Raw genomic sequence first — 20,681 nt, 5'->3', positions numbered from 1 at the left:
TTCACTGTATCTCAGAGCATGTGACAAGAATAAACCAAACACTGGTTCAAAATAATTAATGGCTATTCAGAAAAGGCAAGTATTTGATTCAATGTTTACATGATTATTTGCTGGATGTTGTCAATTTGCAGAATCTCAGACTATGGGCCTTCACAGTAATTTTAATGCATCTTCATTCCTAGGTACAGATGTATTTGACTAGGCTATGGTAACAGAATGTAGCCCAATCAAGGACCAGTGCTGCTCACCCAATTCACTGACCCTTACTCACCTTAAATACAGTTGGTCCATGTCTGGGAGAATAGAATTTATCATTACATCAATTGTTCTGTTAAATAAAGCAAAGCTTTTCCAGATTGCCTAATCAATCAAAATCTGAATAGAAGGCTATTTATATTTTTCTACACACAACAACATAAAACTGAATCACTTAAATGAATAAAGATTCCCAGCTCACATTATAAATAACCTTTTGACTCAGCATAATTTGCAATAATACTCTGTTTTCTTTCGACTGATGAGGGGAAGTAATAGAAACTAGAATAAATCTGAATATCAATACTTCTACATTTAAGTTTAATATAGTGCAATTTTGAACCAAATTTAATAATTTATTTTAATTACTGATTTGTGCAGACTCTACCAAGTTTCCCTTGCCGCAAACCTTTTGTTAAAGAAATCTTGGGATAACTTTGTAAGGGATTGAAATGAATTCAAACCAAAGCTATTTATTATGTGGTGGCATATTGGCACATTCTGTGCCCCTATAACAACATGCCAGGTAGTGATACAAGCTGTTGGAAGAACTGTCAGGACAGCTTTACTCATTTCCATAAAGCTATTTTTTTTCTTCTCCAACGTCAAGACGTATAAAGACAAATTAGCATGCCAACAATGATTTAATGGACAAATCCACTTTAATTAAAATTTCTGGATTAACTCAAAGGTCACTGAACATTACAGCTGAGAATTCTGCCCAACCAAGAAAACCTGGTGGACCGGTGGACCTGCTGACTGATTTATTGGGACTGGGTCTTCTTTTTAACCATTCTCTCTCTCTCTCTCTCTTTCTTGCCGATGACTGCAAAGCAGGTTCGCCTGCATCACCTGCTATCTCACAAACAAGCCAATTAAAGTTCCTGAATTAGTTTGGCCATCTGAAATTAATTGAAATATTAGGCATTTTTCCTTCACAGTCAACTATAATAATAACTGGACTGTGACTCCCCTTCAGTTGGATAGTATTTGGATTTTGCCCTACTGTAATAAATGAACTAAAATGTTCTTCCCTTCCCAAACTCTCACATATTGTATAGTGTGGAGTCTCAACCTAAAAAATTAGACATTTGCTGAGTTATTAATCGTCAATTATCATGAACAGGAAGCACCCACTCTTTTTATAGTCATAGTCATACTTTATTAATCCCGGGGGAAATTGGTTTTCGTTACTGTTGCTTCATAAATAATAAATGGTAATACAACCATAAATAGTTAAATAGTAATACGTAAATTATGCCAGTGAATTATGAAATAAGTCCAGGACCAGCCTATTGGCTCAGGATGTCTGACCCTCCAAGGGAGGAGTTGTAAAGTTTGATGGCCACAGGCAGGAATGACTTCCTATGACACTCAGTGCTGCATCTTGGTGGAATGAGTCTCTGGCTGAATGTACCTTATGTACATTATGTAGTGGATGGGAGACATTGTCCAAGATGGCACGCAACTTGGACAGCATCCTCTTTTCAGACACCACCGTGAGAGAGTCCAGTTCCATCCCCACAACATCACTGGCCTTACGAATGAGTTTGTTGATTCTGTTGGTGTCTGCCATCCTCAGCCTGCTGCCCCAGCACACAACAGCAAACATGATAGCACTGGCCACCACAGACTCATAGAACGTCATCAGCATCGTCCGGCAGATGTTAAAGGACCTCAGTCTCCTCAGGAAATAGAGACAGCTCTGACCCTTCTTGTAGACAGCCTCAGTGTTCTTTGACCAGTCCAGTTTATTGTCAATTCGTATTCCCAGGTATTTGTAATCCACCACCATGTCCTTCTTTGTCTGTATGAATATGGAGCAACACACAAAGTGATAGAGGACCTCAAGATACCTTATCTTCATCAAAGGGGATCAACCCTATTATTAGAATTAAATTGATATTCCTACTGTGAAGATAGGCTCCAGTTATTGTACCTCATTGGGCTTCCCTCTTCCACTCTGTGTTTGAATTTTCTAAAGAGCTTTCTACCTCAGAGATGAGGAGGCATTAGTACTTGCCTTCTTCTGATCACCATCTATACCAAGCTCCCAGAGTCACTTCAGGAGGATATTAACTGCAGCTCTTCTAGTTCTGTCAGACAGTTTTAATGAACTGATTATAGCTTTAAGAAGTACTGGTTGTAAACTTCTCACAATATCCCAGCTGCAACATACAAGCCTGCTGCTAATAGATAGCATGAGTGCCAGTGGTTGCACGCTTACATCATGTGAATGAGTCCCAAATCCATGCCTTGTTATTTATCATTATGCTTTGGTTGCACTGGACATAGTCAATAAAATATCATACTGTACATAGGGTATGTTCACCTTCTGGGAGTTTTGGGCAGAGTGTGTGGCCCAACCATGATAGAACCTACCTGATTCTCATCCAAAGTAAAATGTGAATATGTCGGGTTCTCAGAGAGGTTGTCAGTCTCCAAGCCAGTGAAGATGAAAATTACCCTCACTGTTGTCTCCTTATCTATTATCAGAAACTGAGTTTACTTGGTAAATTTACTTTATTATTAAACAGGAAGACAAATGAGTGCTATGTTTAACAGATACATTTAAATTTCATTGTGAGTTTTACATCAGTCTTGGTTTCTGACAAAAGAATTTTAAAAGCATCAGCATCTGGATCCAGTCTCTGTTATTCTGGAGACTGAACTGCTCACCTTATGCCTAATTATAACGTAAACTAATTGATGGAGATTGATTGCTATCATTAGTCAATACTTCCATTTCTGTTGTTTCTGCTGCTGCTTTGTGGATGGGTTCACTGATGCTTTGGGGAGGATGAAAGCTTCAGCACAGAGAAGTGACCACCAGCTTTGTGAAATTACATCAAGCACCACCCCCCAACCACCACCACCACCACCTTTAGCGAACTGCGCTGATGGACAGGCAAGATACTCATATCAGTAAAGAGAACAGCAGTCTGAGTCTACACAACATTAATTGCACAACTAGTCAAAGCAATTGTATCCATTGGTGCCATTCTCCAGGGTGAGTGCCAGTATACACAGTTTCCATTATTCAGTGCTAGCATTGGTGTCTGTCACATCCCAAGCCTGATACCTAACATTAATTCAAAAAAGATAGCTGCTTCAGTGAACTGGGCATTTTACCCCACTCTCCAACCATCTGGTAACTCTGCAAAAAAATGTCTTCGATGAAACAAAATATTTTTTTAATCACTGTTTCTGTGTTTTATCTTTGTTTGTTTCATCACAATACCTTGCTTCCTCAGAGAAATAATTATGTACGCTTGTCTGTTGAATGCACCTTAAGAGAAAATCAGGGTGTCATAACACTTCCACATCCATTCTGATCCAAGATCTCCTTCTGATATCGCACAAGCAGATGTGTGAGTGCTGTCCAAACCTTTTGGTTGAAAATCCTAAAAAAATGCAAATGACACCCACACGTGCTCCCAGCATATAGTCTGTGTCCAGTGCTCCCGGTGTGGCCTCCTGTAAATTGGAGAGACTCGACATAGGTTAGGAGACAGCCTTGTCGAGCACCTACGCTTCGTCCACCAGAAAAAGCGGGATCTCCCAATGGCCATCCATTTTAATTTCACTTCCCATTCCCATTCCAATATGTCAATCCATGGCCTCCTCTACTGTCATGTTGAGGCCACACTCAGGTTGGAGGAACAACACCTTATATTCCATCTGGGTAGCGTCCAACCTGATGGCATGAACATTGATTTCTCAAACTTCTGGTAATGTCCCCCCCCCCCCACAACTTCACCATTCCTCATCCCCTTTTTCCTCTCTCACCTTATCTCCTTGCCTGTCCACCGCCTCCCTCTGGTACTTCTCCCCTTTTTTCTTTCTTCCATGGCCTTCTGTCCTCTCCTATCAGACTCCCCCTTCTCCAGCCCTGTACCTATTTTACCAATCAACCTCCCCGCTCTTTACTTCACCATTCCTCTCCTGGCCTCACCCATCACCTTGTGTTACGCTGTCCCTTCCCTCACCTCTTAAACCTATGCCTCACCTTTTTTTTCCTCCAGTACAACCGAAACGTCGACTGTACTCTCTTCCATGGATGCTGCCTGGCCTGCTGAGTTCCTCCAGCATTTTGTGTGTGTTGCTAGGCTTTGTCAATTTTTTCTGAGACTCTTTCAATTTGCTCTGAAGGAAACTGCTTCACCACCGTCTGATCAGCAATAGATCACATGCTCACATTTCACTCTCGTATCAAAAGAAACAGAAGAATAGACCCAGATGTTGACAACCTATTATTCCTACAGCAAGCAAATAATTTGCACAGGATAGTGAACAGATTGAATCATGTTTATCATTTTACTTTCCACCAATGAGGGAGCTAAACTAACTTTTTTCTCTTTCGCAGTTCTGACAAAGGACCAGAAACATTAACGGTTTCTCTTTCAACATCTACTGTCTGAGCTCCACTGAGCATTTCCAGATTTTTCAGATTTTATTTCACCCCTTCTTCCCCACCAGGTGTGGGGCATGAGGGGGTGTTGTAGCTTTGGACCGTGTTTCCCTTACTCACAGGCTCTGTGGGGGAAAGGTCACACATCCTTGCTCCATACAAAGTGGAATAAGATAACGTGCCTTATTCTCACCGAATAGATGTTTCCCATTTTCTCATGCAACCAATATCAACTTGATTGCCAGCTGCATCTGCCATTCCATGCCATATTCCCTTTTTTCCCTTCATTCTTCATCTCTGCTTTTCAGTTTGCTGGCTCTTCCTTTCAGCATTTTGACTTCCTCTCACTCAGGTTCAAGGAGTTGGCTGACTTCCATTTACATTTTTATTGCTATACTCTTATTTAACATTACGATCTTACATGCTAGAAAATATACCATGAAAATACTGAGCGGCACTACCAATATACACTTTGATCTCAGGATTGTTAGGATAGAGAATTTTATGTTTAGTCAAGGTTTGTTTTAATGATAAAATTGAATTATGAGTGAGTAGAAGTTAAGAGCTTGATAAGTAGGCAATGAGTAACAGTGGGCTGATGAAAATCGGGGAAGCCAGATGACCTGGAGGATTATAAAAGTGGAGGATATTGCAGAGGTGAGATGGAAGTGTCACTGAGTTGAGACAATGGAGAGGTTTGTTGTCAGATGACCATGGATCAAATCATTACCCAAAAATGAGCCTTTTTCCTTCTCAGAAAGAAGAACCTCCATAGTCATTTAAATGGCAACTTAAAGAAACATTTAAGGAAGCTCAAGTTGTAAAGAAAAATCAAACAAAAATGTAATCCATTTGAAAAGTAAAGGTTGAGAGTAATTCGACATAAGTGTCCAAAATCCAAACAAGGATCTCAACAAACTGAAGAAAGACAAAGATTTGCAAGAATATAAGATCAGATGGATGGATTAAATGAATCGCAGGTTCATTTCATAATGTAATTATTAATGATGCAAATATACCATGAATGTGATATACCAATACAGTAATAATTTAATAATGTAATCCAATATTTAATAATGTAACTTTTTACAAAGCGGTATGCATGATCTGGTGTTCATTGCCTGAACGACCGTTGAAAGCAGATTTAGTCATAGATTTGAGCTCATTCTTGAGAGACAATGAGTTAAGGAATAAGATTGGCAAAGTTGCTCTTGTGGATAGACTGTCTCAGTCATCCAAATGGTCTGCTTGTATCTCAGAATCAGGTTTATTATCACCGGCATGTGACATGAAATTTGTTAACTTAACAGCAACAGTTCAATGCAATACATAATCTAGCAGAGAAAAAAATAATTAAACAACTAAATCAATTACGTATATTAAATAGATTTTTTAAAATGTCCAAAAACAGAAATACTGTATGTGCACCAATCAAGAAATGACCAAATGGGTTGTCCTTCCATGCATTGAATATATTTAGGAAATGATGGCCCAGCTGCTCGAAGAACACAACATTTCAGTCGTGCATAAGCCAACAGCAATGTTGAGAAGAGTACTTTGAAGACCAAAAGAGCAAACCAAGCTATTGGGCAAGACTAATGTGGTCCACAAAATTCAATGTAGGGACTGCAGCAAATATTACATCGGCCGAACTATCCACAGGTACCCATGAACATCAACTGGCTGTCAGGCGGCATGACTAATTCTTCCTAGTATCTACCCATGAAGAATCAGAATCAGGTGTATTATCACTGGCGTGTGACGTGAAATTTGTTAATGTAGCAGCAGCAGTTCAATGCAATAAATAATCTAGCAGAGAGAAAAATAAATAAATAAAATAAAAATAATAATAATGAATAAACAAGTAAATCAATAACATATATTGAATAGATTTTTAAAAATGTGCAAAAACAGAAATACTGCATATTAAAAAAAAGTGAGGTAGTGTCCAAAGATTCAATGTCTATTTAGGAATCGGATGGCAGAGGGGAAGAAGCTGTTCCTGAATCACTGAGTGTGTGCCCTTAGACTTCTGTACCTCGTACCTGATGGTAACAGTGAGAAAAGGGCATGCCCTGGGTGCTGGAGGTTCTTAATAATGGACGCTGCCTTTCTGAGACACCGCTCCCTGAAGATGTCCTGGGTACTTTGTAGGTAATATAATATATTATGTTACCTTATAATAGTTCCACAATCCTATATCTTAATATTCACTAATACTCCTCCAGGTCAGCCAACAGCTGGACCTTTCTTCCACAGCTAACATTTACCATCTGCACACAACATAGGTGCAGTCATACAACTTCATTGGCTCAGTTATTTTGGCTGGGTATCTCAGTTCTGAATTAATTTCTTCCCTTTTCACAACTATATCTCACCATCCTTGACGATATACAAACACAAATGTATACTTGAAAGCCTAGCAAAGTCCCTCTACATTTTGAAATCTAAAAAGTGGCAAGAAAACTCTTTGGTATCCAATTACTGACTAATTAGTCTGGTTCCAAATAAAGAATACACACCGTGAACTAATTCAATCTAATAGCATTTCTTTCTGAGTTCAGACAAGTACACAATTAGAAATAATTTTTAATCAAGTTTGTTTCTTACTGCAATGTAATTACTTTTGAAATTTTTATTTATTTTATTGTATTTTATAGCAAACAGCATGTGTTTTATATATATTTTTACAGCATGTTCTATTGCCAATGATAAATTATTACATGAGTACGGGCTCTTTCACTAAATCTGAATATGTTTTTTTATATTTTTTCACAAAGGTTAATTATTAAGGCAGGGAGAAACAGCACAGTCTTCGGCAGTGGCTCAAATTAACTCACAATTGTGTTGTGTTTATTTTATTTGAGTTTGGTGTTTGATCAAATAAATTCGACCTTCGGTGTAATGATAAATACTTAAATTAACTGGTAAAGGACAAAGGAAGTTTTGCCTTGTAAAGCGTACATCTGTGTATCCTAATTGCAGCGATTGTTAAAGGTTTCAATGAATGTAAATTGTGTCTGGTTCACACGACAGCAATGCACACTGTATGGTGGGACAGGGCCTTCTGGGTCACGCTTGCTTTGGCTCACATTCACATTCACACAGTTATTAGCATAGGCTCCATCTGGTCCATAGTACCTGCAGCTAGACACACCATAAAGCAGCAGAATAAAGAGGGGCCAGGCAGACGAACAGAAGTGACTAACACAGCTAAAACTGTGGCCTGTAAAAGCAGAAGAGGGATTTTGTTTCTTGTTGGAACTTATTCAGTACGAGTGAATAAACAGCATGCCTGAATTGAAAGGAATACTCAGTGCCCCTGTAAAGGAGTTGACATGGAGCGATGCCACTGATTTACACCCTTATAATACATTGTTGTAATGCAGACCCCTTCCAGTATACAGATCACACCAAAAACATTGATTTTAATTGTATCTTCTTCTACCTCCTATTGAAAAAATAATGAATGCAAAAATCCTTTCTGCTTTCTTGTAGTATTTATACCAAAAGCCCAGAAATTGAGTTGATCTAGCTTTAAATGCAGACTGCACAAAATCACTTCTATCCAGAAAAGGATGCACTAACAATTATAAACACAAGAGATTTTGCAGTTGCTGGAAATCCAGAGCAATTCTGTCACAACGTGCACGAGCCATATTGGAATCCAAGTGTGGAGGAAAGACAGACTCCAACGTAGGGATGCTGAACAGCTTATCCATAAAATTTCTAACAGAGCATCGGTGGCTCGACCCAGTGACACTGTGAGATGTAATATTCTCAAAACTAGGATCCCACGATTAGTGCTAATCAGGTTTCCACTTAAATAATACGTAACATGAAATCCCGTGCCTATCAAAATAAACTTAACAAGTACTAACAGAAAGCACCAGGAGACCACATTAGGATTAGTCTCGGCCCAAAAAACATCAAATTTATTCCTCTGCATAAACATAGCTGGATCTGCTGAGTTCCTCCAGGACATTGTATGTAATACTAATAATTATTATTGGGTGAGATCACAGCCATTGTGATGATAAACTGAATAGTTCTGTTTGGAATTCATACCAGCACATTTATTTTTCCAAAGTTTAAATGGACAACTAATAGCCTCATCACTCATCAGTGAGCATTTCCATCCTGCTCAACGCATGTTGGAGCTAAAAATTACAACCTGCTACCAATTTTAGAATGGTTTCAGTAACCAAAGAGTACAATCTGCAAGTTTGTTGCTTTCCTCACAACTAACAGTGACATCCTGCTGGCATTGACTGGTGCCATTTGAGTGCTGACTGGGCAGTTTCAGAACTCCCTCCAAGATTCTGTTGGCCATGTCAAAGTCTGCAGAGTGTCTTAAACAAGTAGAGAATGTTTACTCTAGGTTTTAACCATTGACCTATAATCACACTAGGTGCTTTAGTAGTGACGTGGCTGGACTGCTCTCTCCATAGAGTTCAATGTCACATTAATCGCAGCAATATCTGTTGTGTCTTCCACTGCATTAAGTTCAAAGTACATTTTATTATCTGAATATATATACTTAATACAACCTTGAGATTCATCTCCTTACAGGCAGCCACAAAAACAGAGAACCCCAAAAGAACGCATTAAAAACAAAAGAAGACCATCAAACACCCAGTGTGCAGAGATAGGGAAAAAAACATGTAAACAACAAAAGCAAGCAAACAACATTCAGAAGTGAAGTTCACAATGCCAGGCTGATCCAGACATCCACTAGTTGCAGGCCACAACCTCAGTCCAGCACAGTTTCAAGCAGACTCCGTGGAGCAGCAAGTTGAACCAGCCTGTCTCTCGTCTCCAACGCCGACCACTTCAATTTAGCCTGCCGCTCAAATCGTCCAAACCTCCGGTCTTTCCTTGCTCTCAGACTTAGGTTACACCGCCTTGATATAGCCAGTACCCGACTTTCCAATTCAACTCAGCTCGTAAATCGATAAAACTTCAAATCTCTTTTCACCTCGGCTCGGCTGCATTAAATTACCTGACCTTTCCAATTTGGCTTGGCTTTTAAATCAATCAAACCTCATATCTTCCCTTGCCTCGCCTCGGCTTCACCATATCTAGTTTCCTCCAAGTCTGCTCCAGCAACTCCAGCCCAGTCATGCTGCAACTGTCTTGCCCCAGCGAGACTCCAGCCACACTGCAAAAATGCCAGATCGTACAGGCGATTCAGCTTAACTCTGGTTGGGAAGCTCCAGGCCACTGTCTGCAGTGGCCATTTACCAGAACAAGTGTGAATAATGAAGTATTTCATTGCTTTCTTTGTTCGGAGACGCTACCCAAAACAAAAACAGAAACAGTCAGCAGGGAAAGGAAACAGAGTCAACATTTCAGATCGGAGATCCTTTTCCAGTACTGAAAAGGAGACAACAGAAGTTTGTAAAGCTGCAGACTTTGTGAGGGTGGAGGGTGTCTCTGATAAACAAAAGAGCAGAGTATACTTAGCAATAGGATGTAAGCAAGGTTATCTGGCCACTGAGTGAATGAGAGCAGTTAAAGGGTGAGAACAAAGAGAAAAGACATAGATGATAGGAACACACACAGAATGTTGGAGGAACTTAGCTGGTCAAGCAGTATTTAAGGAAAGGAATAAACAGTTGACATTTTGGACCAAGACCCTTCTTGAGGATTGGAAAGGAAGGGGGATAAGGGCAGAATAAAATGGTGGGGGAAGGGAAGGAGGATATTTAGAAGGTAATAGGTGAAGCCAGGTGGGTAGGAAAGGTAAAAGGCAGGAGAGGGAGAAATCTGATAGAAAAGAAGAGTGGACAATAGGAGAAAGGGAAGGAGGAGGGGACCCAGGGGAAGGTGATGAGGTAAGGGACTAGAATGGGAAATAGAAGAGGGGTCGGCAGGGGAAAATATTTTTAACAGAAGGAGAAATCGATATTCATGCCATCAGGCTGGAGACTACCTACAAGAAATATAAGGTGTTGTCTCTCCACCCTGAGGGTGGCCTCATCACAGCACAAGAGGAAGCCATGGACTGACATGTCGGAAGAGGAATGGGAATTAAAATTAAAATGTTTGACCACCGGGAAGTTCCACTTCTGGCAGATGGAGCGAAGTTGCTCAACAAAGCGGCACCCCAATTTCCGACAGGTCTCACCAAAGTAGAGGAGGCTGCACAGGGAGCACCGGCCAACGATGGTGACTCCAGCACATTCACCGGTGAAGTTAATGACATGGCTGAGCTGCTGTCTGTAGAGTTCAAAATCACATTAACCACAGTAATATCTGTCATATGATACTCACCACAGCATTAGAGAGGTTACCCAAAACAAGAACAGAAATTGCTGGATATATTCAGCAGGTCAGGACTGTGGGAAGAGAAACAGAGTCAACATTCCTGTCACCCTCCCTTGCCTTTCCAGTCCTGAAGAATGGCCTCAGCTTAAAACGCCAGCTGTTTATTTGTTTCCATAGATGCTGCCTGACCTTTTGAGTTCCTCCAGCATTTTGTGTGTTTTGCTTTGGATTTCCAGCATCTGCAGAATTTCTCATGTTTTCGATAAAAGAATGTGCGATTGGTGGAATATAGAATAGAAGAACCTGCCCAGCAGGTCAGATGGACAAATGGCCTCCACTGCTAGAGAGAGAAAAACAAGTTGAGCTAATATTGCAGATGGATGACTGATATAGACTCTCTTCTCATTGCTACCATCACTCTGGAGGTATAGCAGATTTAGGTACCACACCATGAGTTTCAGGAACAGTTGTGTATTACCCTGCAACCATCTGGTTCCTCAACCAGCAGAATCAGAATCAGGCTTAATATCGCTGGTGTGAAATTTGTTAACTTAGCAGCACTAGTACAAGGCAATACATGATCAAACAGAAAGATCCTAGGTGACAGTGGTCCTTAATAATGGATGCCACCTTTCTGAGGCACTGATCCTTGAAGATCCTGATACTACAGACCCATGGTGCAGCAGACTAATTTTACAACTTTCTACAGCTTCTTTCGATGCTATGCAATAGCACCCCCCCACCACCCGTACCCCATACCAGACTGTGAAGCAGCCTGTCAGAGTGCTCTCCATGGTACATCTGTAGAAGTTTTCAATGCAGAAATTTGAATGGGGAAATTATATAAGTGAAATATTTCTGTTAATATAATGTTTGAAGTCTTTATGCTTACAACAGAGCGACCCTTCCAAATAAGTATATCATGTATAGAATCAGTTGACCAAAGCAAGCAAGACCACTCCCAGAGCATGAAAGGTCCTTAACCTGTTATATAAGAGTTTGCTTTCGAAATTTCTAAACTGCAGTCCAAGTGTTAACTGCAAGCCAGTACTGGTTGACAGATCTCATCACTCAAAATTAGTGATGAGTTATTTCTTAAGTCTGTATTCATAAGCCTAAAGATCATCATTACACTGATGGTTCAGTCTCATTCAACACATTAGTAATCTTATATAATCTTTATTATATATAATCTTATATATATATTTGTCTTCTTTTGCACATCTGTTTTTTGTCAGTCTTTATTTATGTATAGTTTTTCATAAATTTTATTGTATTTCTTTATTTTCCTCTAAACGGTGAAATATATATACTTCAATAATAAATTTACTTCGACTTTGAAATCACCTTAGCTATGGTTGTAGAATTGATTGTTAAGTCTAGAGTGTCTGATCTTCCGAAACTGAAAATGATGTGCTGTTCCTCAAAAAAGAGAAAATCTGCAGGTGCTGGAAATTCTTTTCCATAGATGCTACCTGGCCTGCTGAGTTCCTCCAGTATTTTGTGTGTGCTGATCCTCAAGTCTGAATTGGGCTTTGCTGCAACTGTACAGGAGGCCACAGGATAATAGGTCAGAGTGGGAGTAGGCTGAGGAATTAAAGATGAAGGGAACAGGAAGTTGATGGTCACCCCTGCAAACTGAACACAGGTGCTCCACAAAATGATGATCCAGTCTGCACTTGTTTTCTCCAGTGTGAAGGACAGCACCTTGTCAACATCGATTGCATTAGACTAGATTGGAAGAATATAAGTGATTTACCTGGAAAGATGGGAAGGGAAGAGATGAGAAGGTAAGTGGTGCAAGGGACAGTTCTATAAGAAAAGGATGGGCTGGTCGCAGATAGAAACACGAGAGTGAAGCAGGGAGTCTTGAACAGAATGATCCCTGTGAAATGCTGCAAAGGGAGAAGAAAGGAAGACGGGTCTGGTGGTGGATTTTCTTTGAAGATGGCAGAAATTGATCTGTTGAATATAGAGGCTGGTCGGGTAGAAGGCAAGGGCCAAAGGAACTCCATGCTTGTATTGTTCTGGAGCAAAAGGGATATCAGACGAGGATGAGATATCCAATCTGGGAACATCTGGACAGTAAAGGTGCATACATCAGGCTGCTCTTCTTTGACTACAGCTCAGCATTCCATACTATTATCCACTCAAAACTAACCAATATGCTTCAAATCCTAGGGCTTAATACTATCTTATGCAACTGGATTCTCAATTTCCTAACTTGGAGACCTCAGTCAGTTCAGATTGGTAACAACATCTCCTCCACAGTCTCCCTCAGCAGAGGTACTCCACGAGGCTGAGTGCATAGCTCCCTACTCAATTCTCTTTATACTAATGACTGTGAGGCTGAGCACAGCTCCGGTGCCATATTTAAATTTGCTGGCATTAACACGGTCATTGGCTGAATCAAGGGTGGTGATAAATCAGCATATAGGAATGAGATTGAAAATATGGTTGAGTGGTGCCACAGCAACAACACAGCAAGACCAAGGAGCTGATTATTGACATCAAGAGAAGGAAACCGGAGGTCCATGAGCCAGATGCAGAGAGGGTCAGCGTCTTTAAATTCCTTGTTTTTTTTAATTTCAGAGGACCTGTCCTGAGCCCAGCACAGAAGTGCAATTACAGAGAAAGCACGACAGTGCCTCTACTTCCTTAGAAGTTTATGAAGATACGGCAAGTCATCTAAAAACGTGTGGTGGAGAGTTTATACACTGGCTGCATCACAGACTACTATGGAAACACCAATGCATCTGAGCAAAAATGTAGTGGATTCAGCCCCATCCATCATGGGTAAAGCCTCCCCACCTCTGAGCACATCCTCACGGAGTGCTGTCACAAGAAAGCAACATCCATCATCAGGGACCCCCACCACCCAGGTTGTGCTCTCTTCTCACTGTTGACATCAGGAGGAAGGTTCAGTAGCCTCAGGATTCATATCACCAGTTCAGGAACAGTTATTACCCCTCAACCATCAGGCTTTTGAACCAACTTAACTCAACTTAATTTGCCCCATCACTGAGTTGTTCCCAATGAACTGGACTCACTTCCAAAGTCAAGATATTTATTCAAGGAATAAACATCACATTTTCTCAATATTTATTTATTTATTTATTATCATTATTTTTTTCTTTTTGCACTGCTTGTTGTTTTTTGCACATTAGTTATTGTTCATTCTATTGGGTGTGGTCTTTCATTGATTCTATTGTGTTTCTAGTATTTACTTAATTACCCACAAGAAAATGAATCTCAGGATTGTATATGGTGACATATATGTACTTAGATAGTCAATTTTCTTTGAACTTTATATACGAGTCATTATTTGTGGATCATATAAACAAAAGAAATATGTTTTTAAAAATAAATAATCTGTGCTTAAAGAGAGCAAAAATAGTGAGGTAGTGTTCACGGGCTATTTAGAAATCTGATGGTGGAGGGGAAGATGCTGTTCCTAACTCCATGAAGTATGCACTACTTATTAAATTTAAAGCAGCAGGATAAACATTGTGTGTTAAAAGCCTCTTATGGTTGAGCTTTTAACAGCCTTGGCCCTCTCTTTCATTATCTGTAAGGAGACTATTCAGTAGTTCCTGAATATTGCATCTTGTATCAGATTCCCAGTACCTGCTGTTGATTTGCCTTTCAATCTTTGGCCAGTTCTGATGTAACTCGGTGACTCCACCTGCTGGACATTCCCAGAATTCTTGTTTATTTCAGGTTTCTATCAACTCGTGCTCTGTATCTTACAGTTCCAGCAGAATTATTTCTTGTTATTTACACATCTGTTAGATCACTTTGCTTTCATTAAAAATTCTTTCAGCACCTTTTCTTCATCTACAGCAATCTGCTTCACCCACATTCCTTTGTTTTCACCCTATCATGTAGGCATGCCTGACAACTCACAAGTCATATTGTGTGCACCCAGATCTGTGTTGACATAAACCATGGGTCACCACGTCAGTTACCCTGCACCAGGTCCCAGACTCCAACCAGTCAGAGCTTGCAGTTCTTCCCATTTGTTCTTTCTGTTTCCTTGGCCCTGACCACGTCTCTGCAAATGTAAACGTTTGTTTTATTTTCCATTCTAAATAAAGATCGCCTACTTGAAGTGTTAGCTTTTGTTTCTTGCCCCACCAAACCTGCCTGACGTATTAAGTAATTTTAGCATTTTTGGTTTTTATTTCAGATTTCCTGCATTTTCAGTTTCTGCATTTCAATAATAGGGACAGTTTAATTTCTGACTGACAGAGTATGATGTCCCAGATCCAAGATGTTCTTCAGTCTTAGCTTATTACATATAACTTAGTTGAAGGAAGGACATCTAGAAACGGTAAAGGACTCGAAGGTGGAGGAGAAATGGAGGAAAAATATGATTTTAAAAGAGGAAATCACTTCCCTTAATTTGTGAAGTTTGCATGAAAGTAAAATTTAACAGTATTACTTTAAGAAAATCTTCCCACTTTCACCACTTTGTCAGTTTTCCATTTAATCTCTGTTCATGCATATTATCTCTTGAAACCTCAGGTACATGTTTTCATATACAATGTAATACTGCAATATAAAGTATCTGATTATTTTACTGAACCCTTTATATGTATTTAATGTCATCTGCAGATTGCAACACCCACACACATGCACAAACTGCCATTTTTATCTCTGAGAGCACAGCAGCTTCCATCTTTAAATTGAATATATAGGAAGACAAGCGGAACTACTGAGCAGCATCAGTTTCAGAGTTCCATCTACAGACAGTGTTAGCATCACATTCATGGTGTTTATCATTATTTTGAAGTGCTCGAAAACTGTGTCACATTTTAAATCTTTAGTCAGAGGTGAGGCAAAATCTCTAGAAAAGGACGTAGGCTGGAAGAACTCCATTAATGCAGAGTGGCTTCTCAGTGACATACTGTGGTATCCGTATAATTAGCTCAAAGATAAAACAGCATCAGCACAACATTAGAAGATCTGGAAGGCAAAATGTAGTTTATTATTATGGCTGCATTGATTATTATTTGTACATCTTTTAATATCCAACACCTTGCAGAGTTGTCAGTCCCACTGGACTGTCATCATTTCAGTTCAGCTGCATGGTGAAATTAATGTAAATTAGCCTATAGAAATATGTAATAAAAACAGATTTTCAGCACTCAGGGCTGTACTTAGAAGTAATGTTAGTGCAATGCAAACAGCATAAATCAAGTGTTGTTATATATCATGGTAAGAAATAAATACTGCCTCAATGTTAAAGTAATTGCTTTCCATTATACTTCTAAGAACCACTTCATTGATGAATTTACACTTGCTGCTATCAAAATGCTTTTCATTTGCATAAATTAAATGAATTTACCTTAGTATAATACCATCTTCTACCTACACAATCCAATGAAGCAGCTTGATTTATACCTTTGTTTTATTGGTCTGTCATCAGTGTAAGTATGACTTTGGCAATAGAGCATACAGTCAGAGCTAAAGTACAACTGAAGAGATGGCTGCTTTAGGCTCTGCAATTTACCCATTGAGGAGCGGGGAGGGGCAATCACACTGCAGGCTACATGTAAGGCAATATTTATTAATATCTTGTGCATGCCTCTTTAAGCAACAGAAAAGCAATTCCATTGATTTTATAACAGTCAGAACGTTGGAAGTTGTGGAGCAGCATGGTGACGTAGCAGTTGCCCATTGATTTGCAGTACCAGCCAAAGATGTATAATCAGGATTCAGTTCCCACTTCTCAAGAGATTGGTATGTTCTCCCTGTGACCATGCGGATCTCCTCCCACGTTCCAAAGACATGCAGTTAGGTGGTGCTGTTGGTGCTGTAGGAGTAGTAACACTTACACTTGCAAAGCAAAATCTTTGCTGATCTGCTTTGGTGCAAACAACACAGAAGGACCTGCACCAGACTTCAAGGTGAGCTCAAATCGGGCCGGCTTTCCATTCGTGCTTGGCTGAGCATCGAGCTAGCAACTCAGTCTTGTAGAAATGGACAGGTGCTAAAGAAGTGGCAAGGTTGCTGCCCAATACGTCGCAAGGCATGGAGAGAAACAGCAAACAGTGCATTTCACTATGTAAACATGAGGAACTCTGCAGATGATGCAAATTCAAGCAACACACATCAAAGTTGCTGTTGAACGCAGCAGGCCAGGCAGCATCTCTAGGAAGAGGTACAGTCGACGTTTCGGGCCCAGATCCTTCGTCAGGACTAACTGAAGGAAGAGCTAGTAAGAGATTTGAAAGCGGGAGGGGGAGAGGGAGATCCAAAATGATAGGAGAAGACAGGAGGAGGAGGGATGGAGCCAAGAGCTGGACAGGTGATTGGCAAAAGGGATATGAGAGGATCATGGGACAGGAGAGCCAGGGAAAAAGAAAAGGGGGAGGGGGGAAAACCCAGAGGATGGGCAAGGGAGAAAAAGGAGAGAGAGAGAAAGAATGTGTGTATATAAATAAATAACGGATGAGGTACGAGGGGGAGGCTCTGTCCGCCAGAGAAAGCAGGATCTCCCAGTGGCCACATATTTTAATTCCACGTCCCATTCCCATTCTGATATGTCTATCCACAGCCTCCTCTACTGTAAAGATGAAGCCACACTCAGGTTGGAGGAACAACACCTTATATTCCGTCTGAGTAGACTCCAACCTGATGGCATGAATATTGACTTCTCAAACTTTCACTAATGCCCCACCTCCCCCTCGTACCCCATCTGTTATTTATTTATATACACACATTCTTTCTCTCTCTCTCCTTTTTCTCCCTCTGTCCCTCTCACTATACCCCTTGCCCAACCTCTGGGCTTCCCCCCTCCCCCCTTTCCTTCTCCCTAGGCCTCCCGTCCCATGATCCTCTCATATCCCTTTTGCCAATCACCTGTCCAGCTCTTGGCTCCATCCCTCCCCCTCCTGTCTTCTCCTATCATTTCAGATCTCCCCCTCCCCCTCCAACGTTCAAATCTCTTACTCACTCTTCTTTCAGTTAGTCCTGACGAAGGGTCTGGGCTCAAAACATCGACTGTACCTCTTCCTAGAGATGCTGCCTGGCCTGCTATTTCACTATGTAGTATGTTTTGTTGTATGTGTGACCATTATAGCTAATCTTTAAGAATATTAACCCGAATTCCGTAATAGAATTATAGAATTGAATAGCACAGAAGAAGATTGTTCGGCCCACTGAATCTATCCTGGCTCAGGTAAAGTTATCCCATCTGTCCCCACTCTTCCGAGGATTATTCTCTCTCAAATGCTTATCTAATTTTCTTTTTCTTTTGAAGGTACAGATTAATTCTGTTTCCACCACCCCAATAGGGAGTTTCATAGAACTACTCTCTGTCTAAAAATGCTCTTTCCTCACATCTGCTTTATATGGTCATGCCTTACGAGCCTGATTGACTTCTTTTAGGATGTAATAAAATACATTGATGAAGGTAGAGCAGCAGATGTAGCATATATGGATTTCAGTAAGGCATTTGATACGGTTCCCCCAAGCGAGGATCATCCAGCGAATAATGAGGCATGGGATCTAAGGAAACCTTGCTTTGTGGATCCGGAACTGGTTTGCCTACACAAGACAAAGAGTGGTTGTAGATAGTTCATATTCTGCATGGAGGACAGTGACCAGTGGTGTTCCACAGGGATCTGTTCTGGGACCCCTACTCTTTGTGATTTTTATAAATGATCAGGATGAAGAAGCAGAAGGGTGGATTAGTAAGTTTGCTGACTTCACAACGGTTGGGGGTGTTGTGGATAGTGTGGAGGGCTGTCAGAGGTTACAACAGAATATCAATAGGATGCAGAACTGGGCTGAGAAGTGGAAGATGGACTTCAACTCAGATAAGTATGAAGTGGTTCATTTTGGTACATCAAATCTGAAGACAGAATATAGCATTAGTGGTAAGACTCTTGGCAGTGTAGATGATCAGAGAGATCTTGGGGGCCGTGTCCATAGGACACTCAAAGCTGCTGCACATGTTGACAGTATTGTTAAGCAGGTGTATGGTGTACTGACATTAATCAACCATGGGACTAAGTTCAAGAGCTATGATGTAATGTTACAGCTGTATAAGACCTTAGTCAGACCCCACTTGGAGTACTGTGTTCAGTTCTGGTCACCTCACTACAGGAAAGATGTAGATACTATACAGAGAGATCAGAGGAGATTTACAAGGATTTTGCCTGGATTGGAGAATGTGCCTTATGATAATAGGTTAAGTGAACTTGGCCTTTTCTCCTTGGAGCAGCAAAGGATGAAAGATGACCTGATAGAGGTGTATAAGATGATGAGAGGCATTGATTGTGTGGATAGTCAGAGGCTTTTTCCCAGGGCTGAAATGGCTAACATGAGGGGCATAGTTTTAATGTGCTTGAAAATTGGTACAAGGGGGATGTCAGGGGTAAGTGTGTCACACAGAGAGTGGTAGGTGCATGCAATGCACTGCTGACCACTGTGGTGGAGGCGGCTACAATAGTGTCTTTAAGGGACCCTTAGATAGGTACATGGAGCTTAGAAAGATAGAGGGCTATGCGGTAGGGTAACTCTAGGCAGTTTCTAGAGTGGGTTGCACAACATTATGGACCGTAGCGCCCATAGATTTCAATCATCTATGTATCTTTTTCTGAACTCTTTAATTCTGGACCTAATTATAAGGGTATTTTTCCTCTATTTACCATGCCTAAACCAATAAATCAAATCATTTTTTAACATTCTTTTCTTCAGGTGAAACAACTCCAGTTTGTCACTAACTTTGCAGTTGAAATCCCTCATTCTTGGAACCCTTATAATAATTGATTAATTATCTTGTCCAGGACATTTCCACCCTTCTTAAATTGAAGCAGGTCGAACTTGACCTAACCAATATTTTATATAGTTCCAGTCTGCCTTCCCTGCTTCTAAGTTTATTTTATGTCTATGATGCAGTTTGCTTTACTACCAATTCTCTCTATATGTCCTGCCACTTTCAAAGGTTTATGTACATGTACGTCCAGGTGCCCTCTCCCTCCACAATGTTCAAAACTACACTATTTTTCTTTGCCCTCTTTACTCTTTCTGCCAATAGGTATCGCTTTATATTAATCAGTGAAAAAATGTATGTGCCACTTGTCTGCCTATTCACCAGCCCGACCTATATCTGAGCAAATCATCACTCTCCTCCTCAGTTTGAAGGCTGATTTATACTTGTGCATACTAGTTTACACCATAGCCTACGCAAGTGGGCTACGCCGTTGTGAGCATTTATACTTGTGCGTTGGTGTGTCTGCATCACTTTGTAATTCACCACCAAAGGCGGTGGGGTTCCTATGTTGAAACTCAACAAGAAGAAACTCAAACTTCAAACAATGGCCACTGAAACTGAAGGAGGGTGAATTTTCTGTGCTTGTCCGGCCACTGAGAGACATGGACAAGGAAATGCACTTCAAATATATTCGGATGTCAGCAGGTAAATTTGACGATTTGGTTCATTGTCTCCAACCATTTATTTCATATCAGTGTACGCACAGTATATGCTGAGACTGGCAATCGCTATTCGAGTTTTAGCTTCAGGTGGAAGTCAACAGGCTGTAGCAGCTAGCTACAAACTGGCGTCAAGCACAGGATCCTCCATAATTTCGGAGGTCTGTAAAGCTTTATGGAAAGCATTGCAGCCAGAGTTCCTTCCCTGGCCTTCAGTCGCCCAATGACAAGCTATTGCAGTGTAGGAGGAAGTGTGATGCTACCAAGCGGACCAATGACAGTTGTTGCAGTCTACGACGCC

The sequence above is a fragment of the Mobula hypostoma genome, chromosome 4, assembly GCF_963921235.1.
Source record: "Mobula hypostoma chromosome 4, sMobHyp1.1, whole genome shotgun sequence".
Lineage (NCBI taxonomy): Eukaryota > Metazoa > Chordata > Chondrichthyes > Myliobatiformes > Myliobatidae > Mobula > Mobula hypostoma.
Note: the sequence above shows the minus strand (reverse complement) of the source record.